Below are 20,929 nucleotides of genomic sequence, written 5' to 3' on the forward strand. Positions count from 1 at the left end.
TTCTATTGTCAATTTGATTGCTTTTAAGGCTACTTTCGATGAGCCTTATTTTTTCATCCGACTAATGCGAATTAGGTGTTTATGAACAATTTTTTAAGTTCTAACTAATGGCTTGGATTTCATACTCAAATTATTACTCAATCAAAAATTGAACACTTATTCCAAAACTTACACTTTTTCATTATTTTTCATAAAACAAAGTATCCACAACACATCCCTTAAGCCAAAAGCCCTAGACAGTCCTGAAATCACATATAATAAATCAAAACTAACTTGTGCGATGCACCATATCATACAAAATATTTATAAATTATATTTTTAATGCTCAACCCTTAAATCTCAAAAATAAGAGGAGGAATTAAAATTATCAATTCTATCATACCATCCATAACAGTCACATGAAATAATCAATTCTTACTTACACTAGTATTTTAGCCTTCCTATATCATAAATCACATACATACCCCTTAGGGCTTAAAATATACTTTACCCTTCACAAAACAAATGATGCAAGTAAGTTTCAAATGGAAATATTCTTAGTTGGCAATGTCAATAATCATATACACATAAATACTCAAAATGAAAGAGGCCTACTAATTGGATGACAATCTTATGCCTTAAGCTGTTTTTCTCTATTTGATTCTCTTGAACTATTTATTGTAATATTGAAGATAATAGGATGAGTATAATCACTTAGTAATTAAGGTTCAACTAACCCATACTAGTGCATTTTAATTAATTCTAAATGCAAGCGGCAAGTTATAATTTAATTTTCACAACATGTAACACATTTAAGGACATAAATCCACATTTTCAAGCACAATAGCACATCCTCATGAAATGATGCTTTATAACAACTTATATATAGGAAAAGAATTAGTCACATGATTAATTGACATGTTCTCATAAGGAATTGAAGCTAAATTAACCATTTTCATCATTAGGGACACGATATAGAAAACCATGTGCTCCTTTTCACTAAATGTATAATCACACCTCCCTTATATCCTCCTTATTTATCTGACACAAAATCGTAGGCTATAATACATTAAAATAATCTATGATATGGGACTTCCTTAACCTAAACAAGTGTTAGGGGTTACTCGATCAATCTTTTCTTTACTCAATTGTGGAACACGGTTTCCCTTATCTTCTCACACTATAGGGTGTCATTCTCCCTAGATTAGCTTTCTCGTTGAACCAGTAGATAGCTAGTTAGGTTCGATTAAACTAGTAAGATAATCTTTTGTTGAACAAGTAGGACAATATATATAAATAACAATCCAAGAAAATCATTTGCTCAAATGAGAGCCTTACCACATGGATTTAAATCTCTACTCTTCTATTTAGACGAACTCCCACCTCTCAAAATCATGTAATACATAGATATGTACCATTTCAAGCATACATTCACTCATCATTATACCCAATCATATATACATGACAATCACATAATACACACCTAACCAATTCATTGAACTCTACTTATCTATTTCATCGAACTTCTCATTCATAAATTTATTGAACTCCTCAACCTCATGTTTCATTAAACTTACAATTTCAATTTTATTGTACTATTTACATATCAAGTCCTTAACTCCACTTAGCACAAAATCATTAAACTCCTGAGAAATCATATCATAAAATTTCACTAACAATGTTTTAAAAAATTACATATAACATGTCCTTGAATTTTGCAAGAATCATCATAGTAGATTTTCAAGCAATTTATGCCACATTAGCATTTCATTTAAATTTACACATTCAAATTTTTAGATATCAATCAACAAGTTGATTAACACGTAAAAGTATAAGATAAAATTTTCTGGTTGTCTCAAACCTTTGAAAAGTCAAAGGTTTCACCCCTCAGTTACTCACTCCCAAAGCTTCCAAGAAGCTTAAATGGTGTCAAAATGATTACTCTATAATAAATCACAAATTAATTCATCAATATTCAAATTTCGGGTAATTTCCTCTACTAACTCAATACTTCTTCACTCTTAAGATTCATTATTTACCCATATAAAAATACCCATATGATTTCTTGACTTCCTCTAGCCTGCATCAACATCATTGAACTCTTTAGTGACCATTAATGGAGCCACATTGTCTCAACCATCATATTTATGGTGGAATTTCATATATTAAATGCTCCCCAACAATCAATCATTATAAAACAATAAATACTAGGTTCTATTAACTCATACGACTCCCATTGACTCTATTTAAGTCAATGGGTTTGGAGCCATAGCCTTTTTGGATCAAAAATCATCATTATTAACCAAATCATAACTTCTATCATCAAAAAATAGAAGAAATAGGTAGATTTAAGCTTAGGAATTTTACCTCTAGTATTTTGAGACTTCAAATCACCCCAAAGTTTTGAATCTCCTAAGCTCTAGCACAGCTTTTCAGTTGCTCCTTTGTTTTCTCTTTTGTTTCCTCCCTTCTTCTGCATCATTTCATGATCTTGTTACAGCAGAAAAGTGACCATACGCCGTGGTGGACACACAATGTACAGTGATGCATGGCACAAAGAGCATCTCCCTCAGGCGTGTCAGCATACATGTGCTACAGCGGCCTGATCCACAAGCCATGACGCGTGGCACAAAACCTTACCCTTTAATTTTCTTCCTCTTTTCACATTCAGGTGATTCAATTTTCCTTCGGACTTGCTTTTAGGGCTGAAAATACAACTAAACATGCTCGTTAGACCTCTTTGACCACACACCACTTTAATAAACTTAACTAATCTAATCAGGATGAAATATCTAGATTAAAATTTGAGGATGTTACAGCTTCAATCCACTCACTCAATGAACATTTTAATTATATCCACTAGCTTTTATCAACATTTAACAATTATTAAGATATTATTTTTTTTAAATTCAAAACAATCCTTGTTATGAAAATTACACTTCTCATATGTCCCTCAAAAATTTGAATGAGTGGATTTAGATCACCCATTAGATTCAAATCTCATATATATTGCCTCTAGATAAAATTGAGAAAAAAAAGTATTTAATGATCAATCTCTTTATTACACACTAGAAAAGAAAAGGCTATTTATAGTGGTTAAAAATTACTTTTTACATTGATTATAAATGTGATGTTCATATGTGGGTGTAAAAAGTCAATGACTTTTTATCTTGAGTCTACAATTGATGTAAAAAGTAATTTCTTACATTGAGTCTATAATTAATGTAGAAAGTACAAGGTAATTTTTTTTAAAAAAAAATAAGGTGACATTTTTTATATTAGTTAAGTACCTTGACTGATGTAAAATGTCATACTTTTTACATTGGTTAGGTACACAATTGATATAAAATGTAGCATTTTTTACATGGGTTGTGACCTTAACATTTTACATTAGTTTGATTATAACCGATATAAAAAGTTTTTATTTTTTTTAAACTTTTCAATCTATTTTTACAATTACCCATCCCTATATATAAAAATTACCATAGCCAAACAACAAAATTCGTTTATAATAATCAAAATTATAGTGCAAATCACAATGTAATTTAATTATCTAAAACTAACAAATATCTGACATAATTCATATAAAAGTATCGAATTTTTTTTTAAAACTATCAACACTATCAATTATCAATACTTCTGACATTGTCTAAATTGCAACAGTCAAAATTCTCATAATCAATTATCAACACTATTGATAAAAATATCCAAAACTTGTTTCAAAACTAACAAACTTATTAAATTGTGTAAAACTATCTATAAAGCTCATAAACTCTCCACAAAATGAGTTGTCCAACATATGCATATGTCTTCAATTTCATTTTTGGGAAATAGATTTTCATTGTTGAATATCTAAAATATAATTTGCAAAAAGGGCTTATTAACTAATCTCAAATAACATTACAAAATAAAATTTTCAAAAATACATTTACGTCTTGTATAAATTCAGTCATGTCCAATATGATAATGTCGAGAATGTGTCTCATTACATATAGGTTGGACAAGTTTATCTTCATTAGTTATTTATGACTCCATATAAAAACAAATCATAAGAAATCATAGTAATTGAACATGTTCACAAAGTGTGAGCTCACTTACCTTTGGCTCAATTCACATGGGATCTTTGAGCTTATATCCGTGCTTTTTCAGGGTCACATTTTAATATGTTTTCATTGTCTTGTGATCAAAATCACTAAATTAGTAACTAATATATTTAAAAAATTAAATTGAATAATTTTGCACAAACATACTTACGAGCCTATTGTTTTCTTTATTTCCTTCCCAACTTTATAATGGAAGGAGCATAAAAAGATGGTAGTACTACTCTTTATTAAAAGAACAAACAGCTATCAAGGCACTTGATGTAAATAATGTACTTTTTATAGTGGGTGAAATCCACACTTTCTACATTTATTTTAAGGGCAATCGATGTAGAAAGTTGGTAATAATTACAAAATGCCACCACTCTTACTTTCTACATCATTTACCTTCCAATCAATATAGAAAATGCCATGTAAATTTCTCATTTTGTATTAGTGACAGGATAGACTAGAGTAATAATTTGTTTTTCATTATTATTGTTTATTCATTCCTAGAATAGAATAATACTTAATTCTACATGTTAGTGCATTTTTCAAATATATTTAGAAGAACGCATACCATTAATTATTATAAAAATTTAAAAAAACTTAAATAATGTATATGGCTGGAGGATTACCGAGGAAAAAAAAAACGTATACTTATGTTTAAAGAAAATTCCCCCCACCCCCCAACCAAACAAATTCCATTGCTGCTTCCGCCCCAGCGTTTAATCTTCATCTGGCTGACTCAAACAAGTTACTCTATGACAAAGGAGAAAAAAAAAATTAGTCGATGTTAAAAGCAATAACAATTGTTGGAATCACATGAAAAGTCAGTGCCTGGAAGAAAGTTCTATTCATTCCATACTTCTATCGTAGTTTTCTTGCAGTAGGCGTTATTTGGGCATCCATGCAAGGCCGAGAATTGTGTCTCTTGGGCTGATCCACCTCTACAGGCCTTTTTTTTTTAAAAGCTTTTTCTGCCATGAGCTTGTATGAAGGGCCCTAGTCAAATCATCAACATGGCATATGCAAGATAGCTTAGTTGCTTACTGTTTTTACATATCTTTTTGAAATTTTAATCTAGTTGAAAAACTAATTCAAAGAATAATGAACTCTTCTCATTTTTTTCATAACTTACACCACAAGGTTAAAACCTTTTTAAAATAAAAACATCATATTTTTGGTACACAAATATATTTCCATGTACACATTCTATACATGCCAAACAGACATGCATAGAACAGCCACATCTATTCGTCCACCAACCCATACATGGAAAAAAGGTCAAGAAACTTAATCATTTAATTTCTATAATTTTGATCCACTTATTATTTAGTCTTTGAACTTTAACTCATTGTAATTTAGTCTTTTAGCTTGTGTGGATTAGGCCAAAAATCAATAATTGAGCCAAAATAATTGATTTTTGCAAAATTTATCCAAATAGCCACCAAAGTTAATAATTGATTATTAAATCAAAATTACATTTTGAAATAAGCTCTGAAAAGTTGATTACAGATTCAATTTTACTGTTAAATAATATATTTTACTCCTTAAATAAAGTTTAACAAATTTAATAATATTAAATACAACTTTGTCAATAATTTAATTTTTTAAAAAAATGTTCTTCATGGTAATTTTTACAGTTAAAATCAATTTCACTATCCAAACAGATTGAATTATAACATAATCAATTATAATTAAAATTAACTATATTAATTAATTATTTTTATAATTAATTATACTCAATTGAAATTCAAATGGCCCCTTTATAGTTTTAACTCAATTATAATTCAGTTCTTGAATTTTTTTCTTACAATTTAATCCTTATAATTTTAACCACTTAAATATTAGTTTTTATATTTTAAAAAATATAATTATAAATATTAAATATATTTTAAACCTTTAATATTTATAATATTTATAAAGATTAAAAGGGTTTAATAAATTAAAATATTAATAATAAATTTTAACATAATTTTATTTCTAGTATTATAAATATTAAAAGTTCAAAATAATGTAAATATTAAAATTTTAAAATAGTATAATTTTAATGTTTTAATCTTTAAATAATATAAATATGGGTTCAAAATATTTTTAATTTTATTTTTAAAATATAGGGACTAATATTTAAGTGATTGAAATTATAGGGGCTAAATTGCAAAAGATAAAATTCATGAATTAAGTTATAACTAAATTAAAACTATAAGGATTGAGTTACAATGAGTTAAAATTTAGGAATTGAATTATCAGTAGATCAAAATTATAGGACCAAGTAATTAATTTTTTCAAAAGTGTCCATTTCAATTTTAATTTATATATGCTAAAAGTACATTTAGGATATTTAACTATTTATTGGATTTGGCAAAAATACATTTAGATGTACTTTTAAAGGTTACTCAAATAGGCCTAAATTGTTAAAAGAAGTAGCTTTAGAAAAATAAGTATGGTATGCGTGTGAGATACTTAAATCTTATTTCTTTTGATCCTTATTATAAGATACTTTTAATCATTTTATGCATATTAAGAAAAGTTAATTTTTTATAAAAAATAGCATTCAAGGAGCTTTATGTTAAATTTATATTTTAACACAGGGGAAAAATAATTTTGTATTTGCTTTGTAGTCCTTTGGTCTTTCTTTCATATTAATTTTATAAGCAAAATGACAAAATTATCCCTCAAGTAAAAAAATAAAAAAAAGGAAACCCCATTGTCATCAGTACTAGCCATCGGACTACTATTGAACCCCTATTGTAGGTGAGGTCACCAAAGCCCCTATCGTAGGCAAGGTTGTCAATGGCCGATCACCGAAACTCCAACACTGGTGACATTTTTATTCAAGGAATAATTATTTACAGGCTAAAGAAGGGTTTGATCCTATAACTTTTAGCCACCTAAAAAGTACTAGGCCACCAAGCCCTTTAATTATATATTAAAAAAAAGTAGTAAATTAAGCTTATAACCACTTTCATATTAAAATATAATAGTGTGTTGTTAATTTTTAAACGAAACTTGTTATTTTATAAATGTTACTTGTTAAGCTGACATGGATAATTACCAATTGAAAATTTTAAAACTTCATGCATCTTACTTGTTAAAAATCTAAATGTATTATTGTTAATCACAAATAGGTTGTTGTCAAAAATCAAATCGATACTTGTTAATGAAAGACTAACATGTACAATAAAGTCTATCTTATTAGTTTTTCTAACTTGTTAAAACCAGAATAAATGGTTGCTAGTTTTAAATGAATTGTTGTGAAAACATAAATATACACTTGTTGATGAAGGACTAACACATATAATTAAGCACCTTTTATTTGTTTTTCTAGCCTATTAAAACTTGAATAGACTTTTGTTAATTTACAATAAATTGTTGTTAAAACCCAAATTGATAATTGTAGTTAATGATTAAAAGCATAGGTCTAATGGATCATTATTTTTCTAGCTTGTTAAATTTCATTTGGATTGTTGTTAATTTATAATGAGTTATTGTTAAAATTTGAATGGATTTTTATTGATGAAAGACTAACATGTACAATTATGCTCATCTTATATGCTTTTTTAGCTTGTTAAAATCCAAATGGACTATAATTAATTTGGAATGAGCTGTTGTCAAAAATTCAATGGATACTTGATAATGAAAGACTAACATGTACAATTATGCTTATCCCATGTGCTTTTCTACCTTGTTAAAATCAGAATGGACTATTGTTAACTTATAATGGCTTGTTGTTTATAAGATGAGCATAATTATACATGTTAGTTTTTCATCAACAAGAATCTTTTTAGGTTTTAATAATAACTTATTTTAAATTAACGACAGTCTAATCGAGATTTAACAAGCTAGATAAGCAACAGTCTGCTGGACCTGTGCTTTTAATCATCAACTACAAGTATCGATTTGGGTTTTAACAACAATTCATTGTAAATTAACAATTGTCTATTTGAGTTTTAATAAGCTAGAAAAACGGATAAGATGAGCTTAATTATATGTATTATTCCTTTATCAATAAATGTTCATTTATGTTTTTACAACAATTCATTCAAAATTAGCAATAATTTATTTTGATTTTAACAAATTAGAAAAACTGATAGGATAAGTTTAATTGTATATGTTAGTATTTCATTAACAAATATTGGTTTCATTTTTGACAATAACCTATTCATGATTAACAACAATACATTCATATTTTTAATAAGTAAAATGCTTAAAGTTTTAAAGCTCTCAATTTATAATTGTCCATGTCAGATTAACAAGTAATATTTATAAAATAACCAGTTCCATTAAAAAAATTAACAGCATATCGTTATATTTTAACATGAAAATGGTTAAAAGCTTAGTTTATTATGTATATTTTTTTGCTATATATAATTAAAGGGGTTAGTGTCTTAGTGGCTACCAAGCTTTTTAAGTAGCCAAGGATTATGAGATCAAACCTTGCTCTAAGCCACCAAGCTTTTTAGGTGGCTAAGGGTTATGAAATTAAACCTTTCGTTAGCCACCTAAACAATTATTTCTTGAATAAACATGTCACTCACGTTGGAGCTTCAGTAATCGATTGTCGGCAACCTCGCCTACTATAGGGGCTTCGGTGACCTAATTGATGGTGTAACATCCTGATTTTTTTATATAATAAAGAAATTGTGGAATTTAGGTTTTGAGAAAAAAAATGATAATAATAGGAATTTATATTATTTGAGGTTATTTAAAAATAATATTATGGTTAGGTATTTAATTATAAATTTAAAAATTTAAATTTAAAACCACATAAGCAATATTTAGTTAAGATATAATACATAAATAATTTTTTTTATGTATGTGTTAAAAAAAAAGAGAAGGTAGAAGGAACAAAAAAAAAGGGGGGTGGAAGTTTGTTGTTTTTAAGTCCCACATTGGTTAGATGAGGGAAGAGAAGAGGTGCCTTCATGTATAAAAAGGAGGGGGTGTGTGCATTAGGAAGCATGAGAGGCTAAGATGCAATTTAGAGAAAATTGCAACTTTTGGCCCAAAGGTTTGAATAATTAAATTCAAACCTATAGTTTTTTTTAATATAATTTTGGGACTCACAATCCCATTTTTATATTATTTTTCTCTCTTTCTCTCACGTTGCTCGGCGTTTTCTCGCAAGGGGGGATTATTTTCTTTTTCTTCAGGTATGTTCTAACTTTCCTGTTTAGATTAGCATTTAAAAATTTATTTAATTACAAAATTAATTTTATAGTTATTTTCTAAATAATATTAGCTTTCTAGTGATATGATTATTTTGTAGGATAGAGTAAATATTTTGATTAGGATTTTTCTATAGGATAGTTAGTCTGATGATATGATGGATTAAAAATATAGGTTAAAATTCTTAGGGATATAAAAAATATTATAGAATATTTTCTTAAGGTTGAAACTCATGTTTAAGAATTTTTGAGTTAAAATCTAGATTTATATGGTTGAATTTATGTGGAATCTGAGACGTAGGGATAAACCTATGATTATTAAATATTTATTTAAGTATGAATAGGTATTTTTGAGGTTATAGAAAGGTGATTTGAGGCTTCAGGATAATTCTAAAATTTTTAATTTATTTTTGGATGAATTTTTAGAATATAGAAGGATGAAATTGTGATACTAGAAGTGAATTGAGGATAAAAAAAATAGTTCATTAGGGTACGAGAATTTTAGAAAAGAATTTGGAAAGTTAAATGAGGCATAAATCTTAAATTAGTGTTAATATGGACTATAGATCTAAGACTTTCTAACTCTTTAAATTAGAGTTATTTATTTTAATGTAAAATTAATATATAGTATTGTGAAATAATTATGTAGATTATATTGACAAAGATAGTGGTGAAAAAGGAGTTGTGAAGGGGAACTTGTTATTCAAGACACAAGGTAACCATTATTAATGTGTTGTGATGGGTGTGTTTGTGAATGGTTATGTGTTGTTTTGTTGTTTGGAAAAATTATGAATTATTGAAAATAAATACTGTTATATACTTCCGTGAAATCATTGCCAAGTGGGTTAAAAATTTATTTTTGTTTATCATGATGAGATATTATTGTTCGGATATATTTCTGTTTGGATATTTGAATGATGCATGACTTGTCAGGGTATTTTAATGTATGGTGTTAATGGGAATTTCTGTTCGGTTAATTATTACCACGTGGTAAGCCCTCATTGGACTCAATGAGTGGCGTGTCGCTTGGTCCAACTCACCTTTGGCCAGGTGATTTGGCGTCCGAGCATGGTGAAAGGAGGAGATAAGGTGCAGTCATGCAATTAAATACTTGTTCGGTTTGTTTGAAAATATTGTTTGGTTAAATGTTTTGTGTGCCCACTTAGCAATCGCATGATTAGTTACATCCGCATGCATCATTACATATTAATTTTTGGTTACTGGGACTTTTAAGTCTCATTCCCCGTGGTTAATATTTTTACAGGAGCGAATCCGGCCGAGAAAGCACCAGAGGTGTAATTATGGTGTATGAGACACCATCTTTTACGTTGCCTCTTATTTTGGATTATACAATGTATTTTGTGCCAACTTAGGACATATCTTGTCTATGGAGCATGTAAACTCTAATCCTTTTTATTAAATGCATTTATATGTCCAAGAGGATTATGTCTGTCCCTTTTGATTCATGACCTAATTTAAATAACATGCTATGAGGATCATGTCTGTCCCTCATGGTTCTAATTGCTTTTTGAGATATTTTAAGACCTGTGGTATATTGTCTTGAATGTATCATGGTAGAAATTTTTCTACCATGATAATGGTTTTAATAATTTATGAAAAATCGGTTTGTAAATTTGAGGGTGTTACATATTGGTATCAGAGCATATAGTCGGTTGGCAATATACATTGTTATGGTGCTTCTCATTGTATGGCCATGATATAGCTAGGCTAATTTTATTATTTATATCTTGTATCCTTTAGGAGGGGAGAGAAAATGCCTGTTACTCGTGGTAACTCAGGATTCCAACATGAGCACCTACCACCGCCACTGCCAAATGAGGAGCCTGACTTGGCGGAATTAAGAATGCTTGTAAAAATATTAACAGACAAGGTTCAAGGATACGAACAAGAGTTGACGGAGCTAAAGAGGCAAAAGGTAACTGAAAATGGAGATAGGGCTCATGTTGAGAGTCATGTGGGGGAAGGCAGTTCCTCACATCCTGCCACTCCGAGAGATCATGAGTCTAGAAGGAAAGAAATTAGGCAGGAGGAACAGAGAGCCCCACCGACCATTACTGATGTGTGGGAAACTGTTAGGAAGTTTAACCCTCCTACGTTTGATGGTAACCTTAAACCATCCGTGGTAGAGGAATGGGTGAAGAGACTCGAATCCATCTTTCGAGTAGTCACATGCACCAGCAATCAAAAAGTACAAGTAGCATTAGTGCTCCTAGTGAAAGGAGCAAGAGATTGGTGGGAGACAGCAGGGCCCAGGGATGATTCTACACTCACCTGGGAGGAATTCAAGGAAAAATTATTCAGGCATTTCCATCAGAGTTAAGGTCTGAGAAGGAAGCGGAATTCCATGCCTTTAAGCAAGGGAACCTCGATGAGGACACATTCATTGCTAAGTTTCAGGAGTTATCTAGATACTCCACGTACCTGCAGTATAGGGATGATTCCGAATGGAAGGCTAAGCGCTTATTGGAGAAGGCTAGACCAGAATTGAGGGAACAATTGGCTCATCTAGATATCCGAGATTATGATGAAATGTGCATAAAACTACAAGTAGTAGCTCGCAGTAAGAAGGAGGTTGAGAGAGAGAAGAGGGGTTATTCATATAGTAGACCCCCAACCTACCCTCGACCCACCGGAGGCATTATGAAGAAAAACCATCAGGGTTCGAGTAGCTCATGGAACCAAGGAAGGCAGAAGGGTCCATTTCAAAGGGGCCAAGGACAGAGGAGCTATCATAGTAGTTATCACGGGTCACAGAGGAGCCCAACAGTATCTACACCTGCCCCGAGTACAGCGAGCTCTCAACAGTGCACTAAATGCGGGCGTCGTCATTTCGGACAGTGCTGGGTCTGTTACATTTGTGGGAAACCCGGTCACATTGCAAAGTTTTGTGGGGACAACCAGGGCTCAAATATGAAGAACCCTTCCCAACATCCTACTGTCTCTGGCCGTGTGTTTGCTCTTACTCAGGACACCATGAACTCCCCAGATGCCATTAGAGGTAACATCAAAATCCTTCATCATGATATTGTTGCACTATTTGATTCGGGTGCTACACACTCTTTTATTTCTGAAACTTGTGTAAAGAACCTTGATTTGCCTGTGTGTATTTTACCTTTTGATATGAATGTGTCTACTCCTGCGGGAGAATCTGTAAGGACTGCTAAGGCATGCCTTAACCTAGTAGTCGAGTTTAAAAATAGGAAAACAACTATGGACTTAATTATCCTACCACTGAGAGGTATGGATGTAATTGTGGGAATGAATTGGATGGCTGCAAATGGTGCTATCCTAGATTGTAGAGAGAGGAGTGTGTCTTTATCTTCTTTGTCGGTGACCCCAGTCGAGACTCAAGATCATGTTTTCTTGTCGGCGGCGCAAGTTGATAGATGTATGAAGAAGGGTTGCCAGGCCTACATGGTTTTCTTCTCTATCCAAGCTGAGATTGATGAAGGCGTGAAGAATATCCCAATTGTCAAAGAATTTGCGGATGTATTTCCAGACGAAGTCTCCGGTTTACCCCCAAAGCGCGAGGTAGAGTTCTCAATTGAATTGGTACCCGGTACAGGGCCAATTTCTAAGGCTCCTTATCGGATGTCCCCTTCAGAGTTAGCGGAACTGAAAAAGCAAATTGAAGAGCTACTTGAGAAGGGTTTCATCAGACCGAGTGTTTCACCTTGGGGATCTCCAGTCCTTTTTGTAAAGAAGAAGGACGGAAGCCTCCGATTGTGCATTGATTATAGACAATTGAACAAAGTAACCATCAAGAACAAATATCCACTTCCGAGAATCGATGATTTGCTGGATCAGCTTGTGGGATCCGCAGTTTTCTCAAAGATTGACTTAAGGTCAGGGTACCACCAATTGAGAGTGAGAGCAGAGGATATACCTAAGACAGCATTTCGGACGAGATATGGGCATTATGAATTCATGGTGATGCCGTTTGGACTTACGAATGCTCCTGCGGTATTCATGGATTACATGAATAGGATCTTTCGACCCTATTTAGATAAGTTTGTAGTAGTGTTTATTGATGACATTCTTATTTATTCAAAGGATGAGGAGGCTCATGGTGAACATTTAAGAATCGTCTTGCAAGTTTTGAGGGAACATAAGCTTTATGCCAAATTAAACAAGTGTGAATTTTGGCTCCAAGAAGTAAAGTTTTTGGGCCATGTTGTGTCCAGAGACGGAGTTGCGGTGGATCCTAGCAAGATTGATGCAGTGATGAAGTGGGAACAGCCAAAATCTGTTACAGAGATACGAAGCTTTTTAGGTTTAGCAGGTTATTATCGTCGCTTTATTAAGGGATTTTCGCAAATTGCGATGCCCTTAACTAAGTGACTAAGAAGGATGCCCCATTTATTTGGACTGACAAATGTGAAGCTGCTTTCCAAGAATTGAAAAAGAGGTTAACCACTACTCCAGTATTGACTATTCCTGACCCTGTGGTGCCGTACACTCTGTACACTGATGCTTCTTTAAAGGGTTTAGGATGTGTTTTGATGCAAAATGACCGAGTGGTTGCCTATTCCTCTAGACAGTTGAGACCACACGAGGAAAATTACCCTACTCATGATTTGGAGTTAGCTGCAGTTGTGTTTGCTCTGAAGATATGGAGACACTACTTGTATGGATCTAAGTTTCAAATCTTCAGTGACCATAAGAGCCTGAAGTATTTATTTGATCAAAAAGAGCTTAATATGAGGCAGCGACGATGGATGGAATTTCTGAAGGATTATGACTTTGAATTACATTACCATCCGGGTAAGGCTAACGTGGTAGCTGACGCCTTAAGTAGAAAGACTATTCATGCTGCACATTTGATGGTTCATGAATATCATTTGTGGAACAGTTTTCATGATGTTCCAGTAGATGTGATTGAACATCAAATGGCCGCACTCCAGGTAGCAGACTTTGAGAGCAAATTCTGGGAAGATCTCAGAGTCTCACAGCAAGTGATGACTACTTAAGGAATATAAGGAAGGAGATAGTGGTAGGTAAGGCCCCAAATTTTACCATCTCTGAGGACACAGTGATGAAGTATAAAGGTAGAGTTTGTGTACCTAATGATCCAAGATTGAGGAATATCCTTTTAGAAGAAGCTCATAGGAGCAAATATACAATTCATCCCGGTATAACTAAAATGTACCATGATTTGAAGCGAGGTTGGTGGTGGCCAGGAATGAAGAAAGATGTAACTGAATTTGTTTCTAGATGTTTAACGTGTCAGAAGATAAAGATAGAACATCAGAAGCCAGCTGGAACACTGCAACCGTTAGATATTCCAAAGTGGAAATGGGATGATATTTCCATGGATTTCATCACTGGACTGCCAAGAACACCCTCGAGTAAGGATGCTATTTGGGTGATAGTAGACCGACTCACCAAATCAGCTCACTTTTTGGCGATCAAGTTTACCTCTACATTAGAGAAATTTGCTGAGATATACATTAAGGAGATAGTTAGACTTCATGGTATACCCTCTAGAATTGTGTCAGATCGTGACCCAAGGTTCACTTCAAACTTTTGGGGTGCGCTACAGAAGGCTATGGGTACCAGACTGAGTTTTAGCACCGCATACCACCCCCAAACAGATGGACAAACAGAGAGGACGATCCAGACTTTGGAGGACATGTTGAGAGCTTGTGCCATTGAACTACCAGGTAGTTGGGATAATCATTTGCCATTAGCTGAATTTGCTTATAATAACAGCTATCATTCTAGTATTGGGATGGCGCCTTATGAGGCCTTGTATGGAAGGAAGTGTAGATCGCCTTTGTGTTGGACAGAATTAAGTGAGAGGAGTATCATTGGTCCAGAAATTGTAGAGCAGACCACCCAGAAGATTGCAATGATTAAGCAAAAATTGCTAACAGCTCAGAGCCGACAGAAGAGCTATGCTGATAAGAGGAGACGGCCGTTAGAGTTTGAAGTAGGAGATCATGTATTTTTGAAGGTTTCTCCAGTGACAGGCATTGGTAGATCCATTAAGGCAAAGAAGTTGACACCTAGATTTATGGGCCCGTATGAGATCTTGGAGCGAATTGGATCTACTGCATATAGAGTTGCATTACCTCCACAGATTGCAGGTATCCATAATGTGTTCCACGTATCACAGTTGAAGAAGTACAACCCGGATCCCTCCCATGTTATTGAACCTGAAGAAGTAGAATTGAGGGAGAATTTGACCTTTAGATCCGAACCGGAGCGAATTGAGGACTTTAAGGACAAACAACTACGCAATAAGACCATCCGACTCGTGAAGGTGATTTGGAAGGGTGGAGCCCTAGGTGATGCTACTTGGGAAACCGAGGAGAGTATGAGGCGAGATTATCCACATTTATTTGCTTAGGTACATAGTTTCTAAGCTTATCTATTAAATTTTGAGGACAAAATTTCTAAAAGGAGGGGAGAATTGTAACATCCTGATTTTTTATATAATAAAGAAATTGTGGAATTTAGGTTTTGAGAAAAAAAATGATAATAATAGGAATTTATATTATTTGAGGTTATTTAGAAATAATATTATGGTTAGGTATTTAATTATGAATTTAAAAATTTAAATTTAAAACCACATAAGCAATATTTAGTTAAGATATAATACATAAATAATTTTTTTATGTATGTGTTAAAAAAAAAGAGAAGGTAGAAGGAACAAAAAAAAAAGGGGGGGTGGAAGGTTGTTGTTTCTAAGTCCCACATTGGTTAGATGAGGGAAGAGAAGAGGTGCCTTCATGTATAAAAAGGAGGGGGTGTGTGCATTAGGAAGCATGAGAGGCTAAGATGCAATTTAGAGAAAATTGCAACTTTTGGCCCAAAGGTTTGAATAATTAAATTCAAACCTATAGTTTTTTTTAATATAATTTTGGGACTCACAATCCCATTTTTATATTATTTTTCTCTCTTCCTCTCACGTTGCTCGGCGTTTTCTCGCAAGGGGGGATTATTTTCTTTTTCTTCAGGTATGTTCTAACTTTCCTGTTTAGATTAGCATTTAAAAATTTATTTAATTACAAAATTAATTTTATAGTTATTTTCTAAATAATATTAGCTTTCTAGTGATATGATTATTTTGTAGGATAGAGTAAATATTTTGATTAGGATTTTTCTATAGGATAGTTAATCTGATGATATGATGGATTAAAAATATAGGTTAAAATTCTTAGGGATATAAAAATATTATAGAATATTTTCTTGAGGTTGAAACTCATGTTTAAGAATTTTTGAGTTAAAATCTAGATCTATATGGTTGAATTTATGTGGAATCTGAGATGTAGGGATAAACCTATGATTATTAAATATTTATTTAAGTATGAATAGGTATTTTTGAGGTTATAGAAAGGTGATTTGAGGCTTCAGGATAATTCTAAAATTTTTAATTTATTTTTGGATGAATTTTTAGAATATAGAAGGATGAAATTGTGATACTAGAAGTGAATTGAGGATAAAAATAGTTCATTAGGGTACGAGAATTTTAGAAAAGAATTTGGGAAGTTAAATGAGGCATAAATCTTAAATTAGTGTTAATATGGACTATAGATCTAAGACTTTCTAACTCTTTAAATTAGAGTTATTTATTTTAATGTAAAATTAATATATAGTATTGTGAAATAATTATGTAGATTATATTGACAAAGATAGTGGTGAAAAAGGAGTTGTGAAGGGGAACTTGTTATTCAAGACACAAGGTAACCATTATTAATGTGTTGTGATGAGTGTGTTTGTGAATGGTTATGTGTTGTTTGTTGTTTGGAAAAATTATGAATTATTGAAAATAAATACTGTATATACTTGTTTGAAATTATTGCCAAGTGGGTTAAAAATTTATTTTTGTTTATCATGATGAGATATTATTGTTCGGATATATTCTGTTTGGATATTTGAATGATGCATGACTTGTCAGGGTATTTTAATGTATGGTGTTAATGGGAATTTCTGTTCGGTTAATTATTACCACGTGGTAAGCCCTCATTGGACCCAATGAGTGGCGTGTCGCTTGGTCCAACTCACCTTTGGCCGGGTGATTTGGCGTCCGAGCATGGTGAAAGGAGGATATAAGGTGCAGTCATGCAATTAAATACTTGTTCGGTTTGTTTGAAAATATTGTTCGGTTAAATGTTTTGTGTGCCCACTTAGCAATCGCATGATTAGTTACATCCGCATGCATCATTACATATTAATTTTTGGTTACTGGGACTTTTAAGTCTCATTCCCCGTGGTTAATATTTTTACAGGAGCGAATCCGGCCGAGAAAGCACCAGAGGTGTAATTATGGTGTATGAGACACCATCTTTTACGTTGCCTCTTATTTTGGATTATACAATGTATCTTGTGCCAACTTAGGACATATCTTGTCTATGGAGCATGTAAACTCTAATCCTTTTTATTAAATGCATTTATATGTCCAAGAGGATTATGTCTGTCCCTTTTGATTCATGACCTAATTTAAATAACATGCTATGAGGATCATGTCTGTCCCTCATGGTTCTAATTGCTTTTTGAGATATTTTAAGACCTGTGGTATATTGTCTTGGATGTATCATGGTAGAAATTTTTCTACCATGATAAGGGTATGATAAAGGTTCAATGAAAAAAAAAAATTTCTTGAATTAATAATTTGCGAAAAATCGGTTTGTAAATTTGAGGGTGTTACAGATGGCAGGGGTTTGAGTGGTCTGACAGCCGGCGATAATGGGGTTCCTTTTTTTTTTGTTTTTAACTTAAGGGACTATTTGTCATTTGCATATGAAATTAATATGAAAGAAGGACTAGAGGACTGCAGAGTAAAAGCCAAATTACTTGATCTTTATATGCTATAAATTGACATAGAGGTCGTTAGATGCTATTTTCCCTATTTTTATTGATATGAAAAAATGATATGTAATTTATTTTTACCGTGGACTTTAATAATGATACAACTATATTAAATACCTTCACAATAATCAAGAAAGGGTAAACTTGGAAAAAGTTAATTTATTCATTACAAAGTATCCTATATTTTGGATAAAAAATACTTCTAAAAGATCTCATATAAAGAGGACTAGAGGAAGTATATTAGGAAGGAAAAAGTTTAAGATTTTTTTTGACCAAATCTATTGACCAATATACTAGCCTGTGTATGTCAGACTCAACTTCAGTGTGTCACCCTAATTTATTCTTCAATGTGATAAGATTTGGATCACTCAAATTTTGATATGATAGTTCAAATTTAAAATCTATAAAAAAATTTCTAATTTTTTATTGTCAATTTGGTCTAGATTTAATTTGAAAGGTCTAATTTAATATTAAAATTTGTAATTCTTATTTCTTGACCATTTAGATGTACTCTACATAATTCAGGTTTAATAATATTTTTTTATAATTCTTATAAATTTTTATTTAAATCAATATATAAAACTGGCATTTTTAAAAAAAAATTATAGGTTAAAATTTTAAATCTAGACTATTCAAAACACATATGAATAGTTAGTATAAAAAATTTATGAAAGTTTTGATATTAAATTGAATCCTCCAAATTAAATCCAAATTATGTTGATATATTTTTATGATTTTTTAAAATTTTCTATTTTAAAATAAAAAAATATAAAATAATATTTAAAATTTTAATGATTGAAAATTAAGGGTGTTAATGATTGAAATTAAGGGTGTTCATAGGATGGGACAAAAACATCCCTATCTCGTCTTGAATAAAAGATCGGGATTAAATTTTTATCTCATGCCTGTCTCAAAAAGTATTCGACCAAGTTAAGAATCAAGACAGGAGTGGGACATGATTGGACCATGTAACACCCTCAAATTTACAAACCGATTTTTCACAAATTATAAAACCATTATTATAGTAGAAAATTTTCTTACCATGATACATCCAAGACATAACACAAGTCTTAAATATCCAAAAAAAAGCAATTAAAACCATGAGGGACAGACATAATCTCATGTCATGATATTCAAATCAGATCATACATCAAAAGGGACAGACATAATCCTCTTGGTCATATAAATACTTTTAATAAAAAGGATTAGAATTACATGCTTCACAAAGAAGATATCTCTTAAGTTGGCACAAGATACATTGCATAATTCAAATAAGAGGCAACGTAAAAGATGGTTGTCTCATACACCATAGTTACACCTCTGGTGCTTTCTCGGCCGGACTCGCTCCTTGTAAAAATATTAACCATGGGAAATGAGACTTAAAAGTCCCAGTAACCAAAATTAATATGTAATGATGTATGCGGATGTAACTAATCATGCGATTGCTAAGGGGGTACACAAAACATTTAACCGAACAATACTTTTAAACAAAACCGAACAAGTATTTAATTGCATGACTGCACCTTATATCCTCCTTTCGCCATGCTTGGACGCCAAATCACCCTGCTAAAGGTGAGTTGGACTAAGCGACACGCCACTCATTAGGTCCAATGAGGGCTTACCACGTGGTAATAATTAACTGAACAGAAATTTCCATTAACACCATACATTAAAATACCCTGACAAGTCATGCATCATTCAAATATCCAAACAGGAATATATCCAAAAAATAATATCTCATCATGGAAAATAAAAATAAATTTTTAACCCACTTGGCAATAATTTCAAACAAGTATATACAGTATTTATTTTAATAATTCATAATTTTTCCAAACAATAAAAACAACACATAACCATTCACAAACACCCCATCACAACACATTAATAATGATTACCTTGTGTCTTGAATAACAAGTTCCCTTCACAACTCCTTTCACCACTATCTTTGTCAATATAATCTACATAATTATTTCACAATACTATATATAATTTTACATTAAAATTAATAAATAACTCTAATTTAAAGAGTTAAAAAGTCTTAGATTTATAATCCATATTAAACATTAATTTAAGATTTATGCCTCATTTAACTTTCTAAATTCTTTTCTAAAATTCTCGTACCCTAATAAACTATTTTTAAGCCTCAAATTACTTCTAGTATCACAATTTCATCCTTCTATATTCTAAAAATTCGTCCAAAAATAAATTAAAAATTTTAGAATTATTCTAAAGCCTCAAATCACCTTTCTATATCCTCAAAAATACCTATTCATACTTAAATAAATATTTAATAATTAGAGGTTCATCCCTACATCTCAGATTCCTACATAAATTCAACCATATAGATCTAGAGTTTAACTCAAAAATTCTTAAACATGAGTTTCAACCTCAAAAAGTATTTTATAATATTTATTATATCCCTAAAGAGCTTTAACCTATATTTTTAATCTATCATATATCAGATTAACTATCCTATAAAAAATCTTAATCAAAATATTTACTCTATCCTACAAAATCAAATCATAGATCACTAGAAAGCTAATATTATTAGAAAATAACTATAAAATTAATTTGTAATTAAATAAATTTTTAAATGTAATCTAAACAGGAAAATTAGAACATACCTGAAGAAAAAGAAAATAATCCCCTTGCAAGAAGACGCCGAGCAGCGTGAGAGGAAGAGAGAGAAAAATAATATAAAAATGAGATTTGGGTCCCAAAATTATATTAAAAAAAATTATAGGTCTAAATTTAATTATTCAAATATTTGGGTCATTACTTGTAATTTTCTTTAAATTACATCTTGGGTCCTTAATTGTAATTTTCACAATTACATAAACTTTTCTTTTTCTTCCTTATGCTCCC

Source organism: Prosopis cineraria, unplaced genomic scaffold, assembly GCF_029017545.1.
Source record: "Prosopis cineraria cultivar Desert tree isolate PC_DT_omini unplaced genomic scaffold, ASM2901754v1 PC4, whole genome shotgun sequence".
Classification (NCBI taxonomy): Eukaryota; Viridiplantae; Streptophyta; class Magnoliopsida; order Fabales; family Fabaceae; genus Prosopis; species Prosopis cineraria.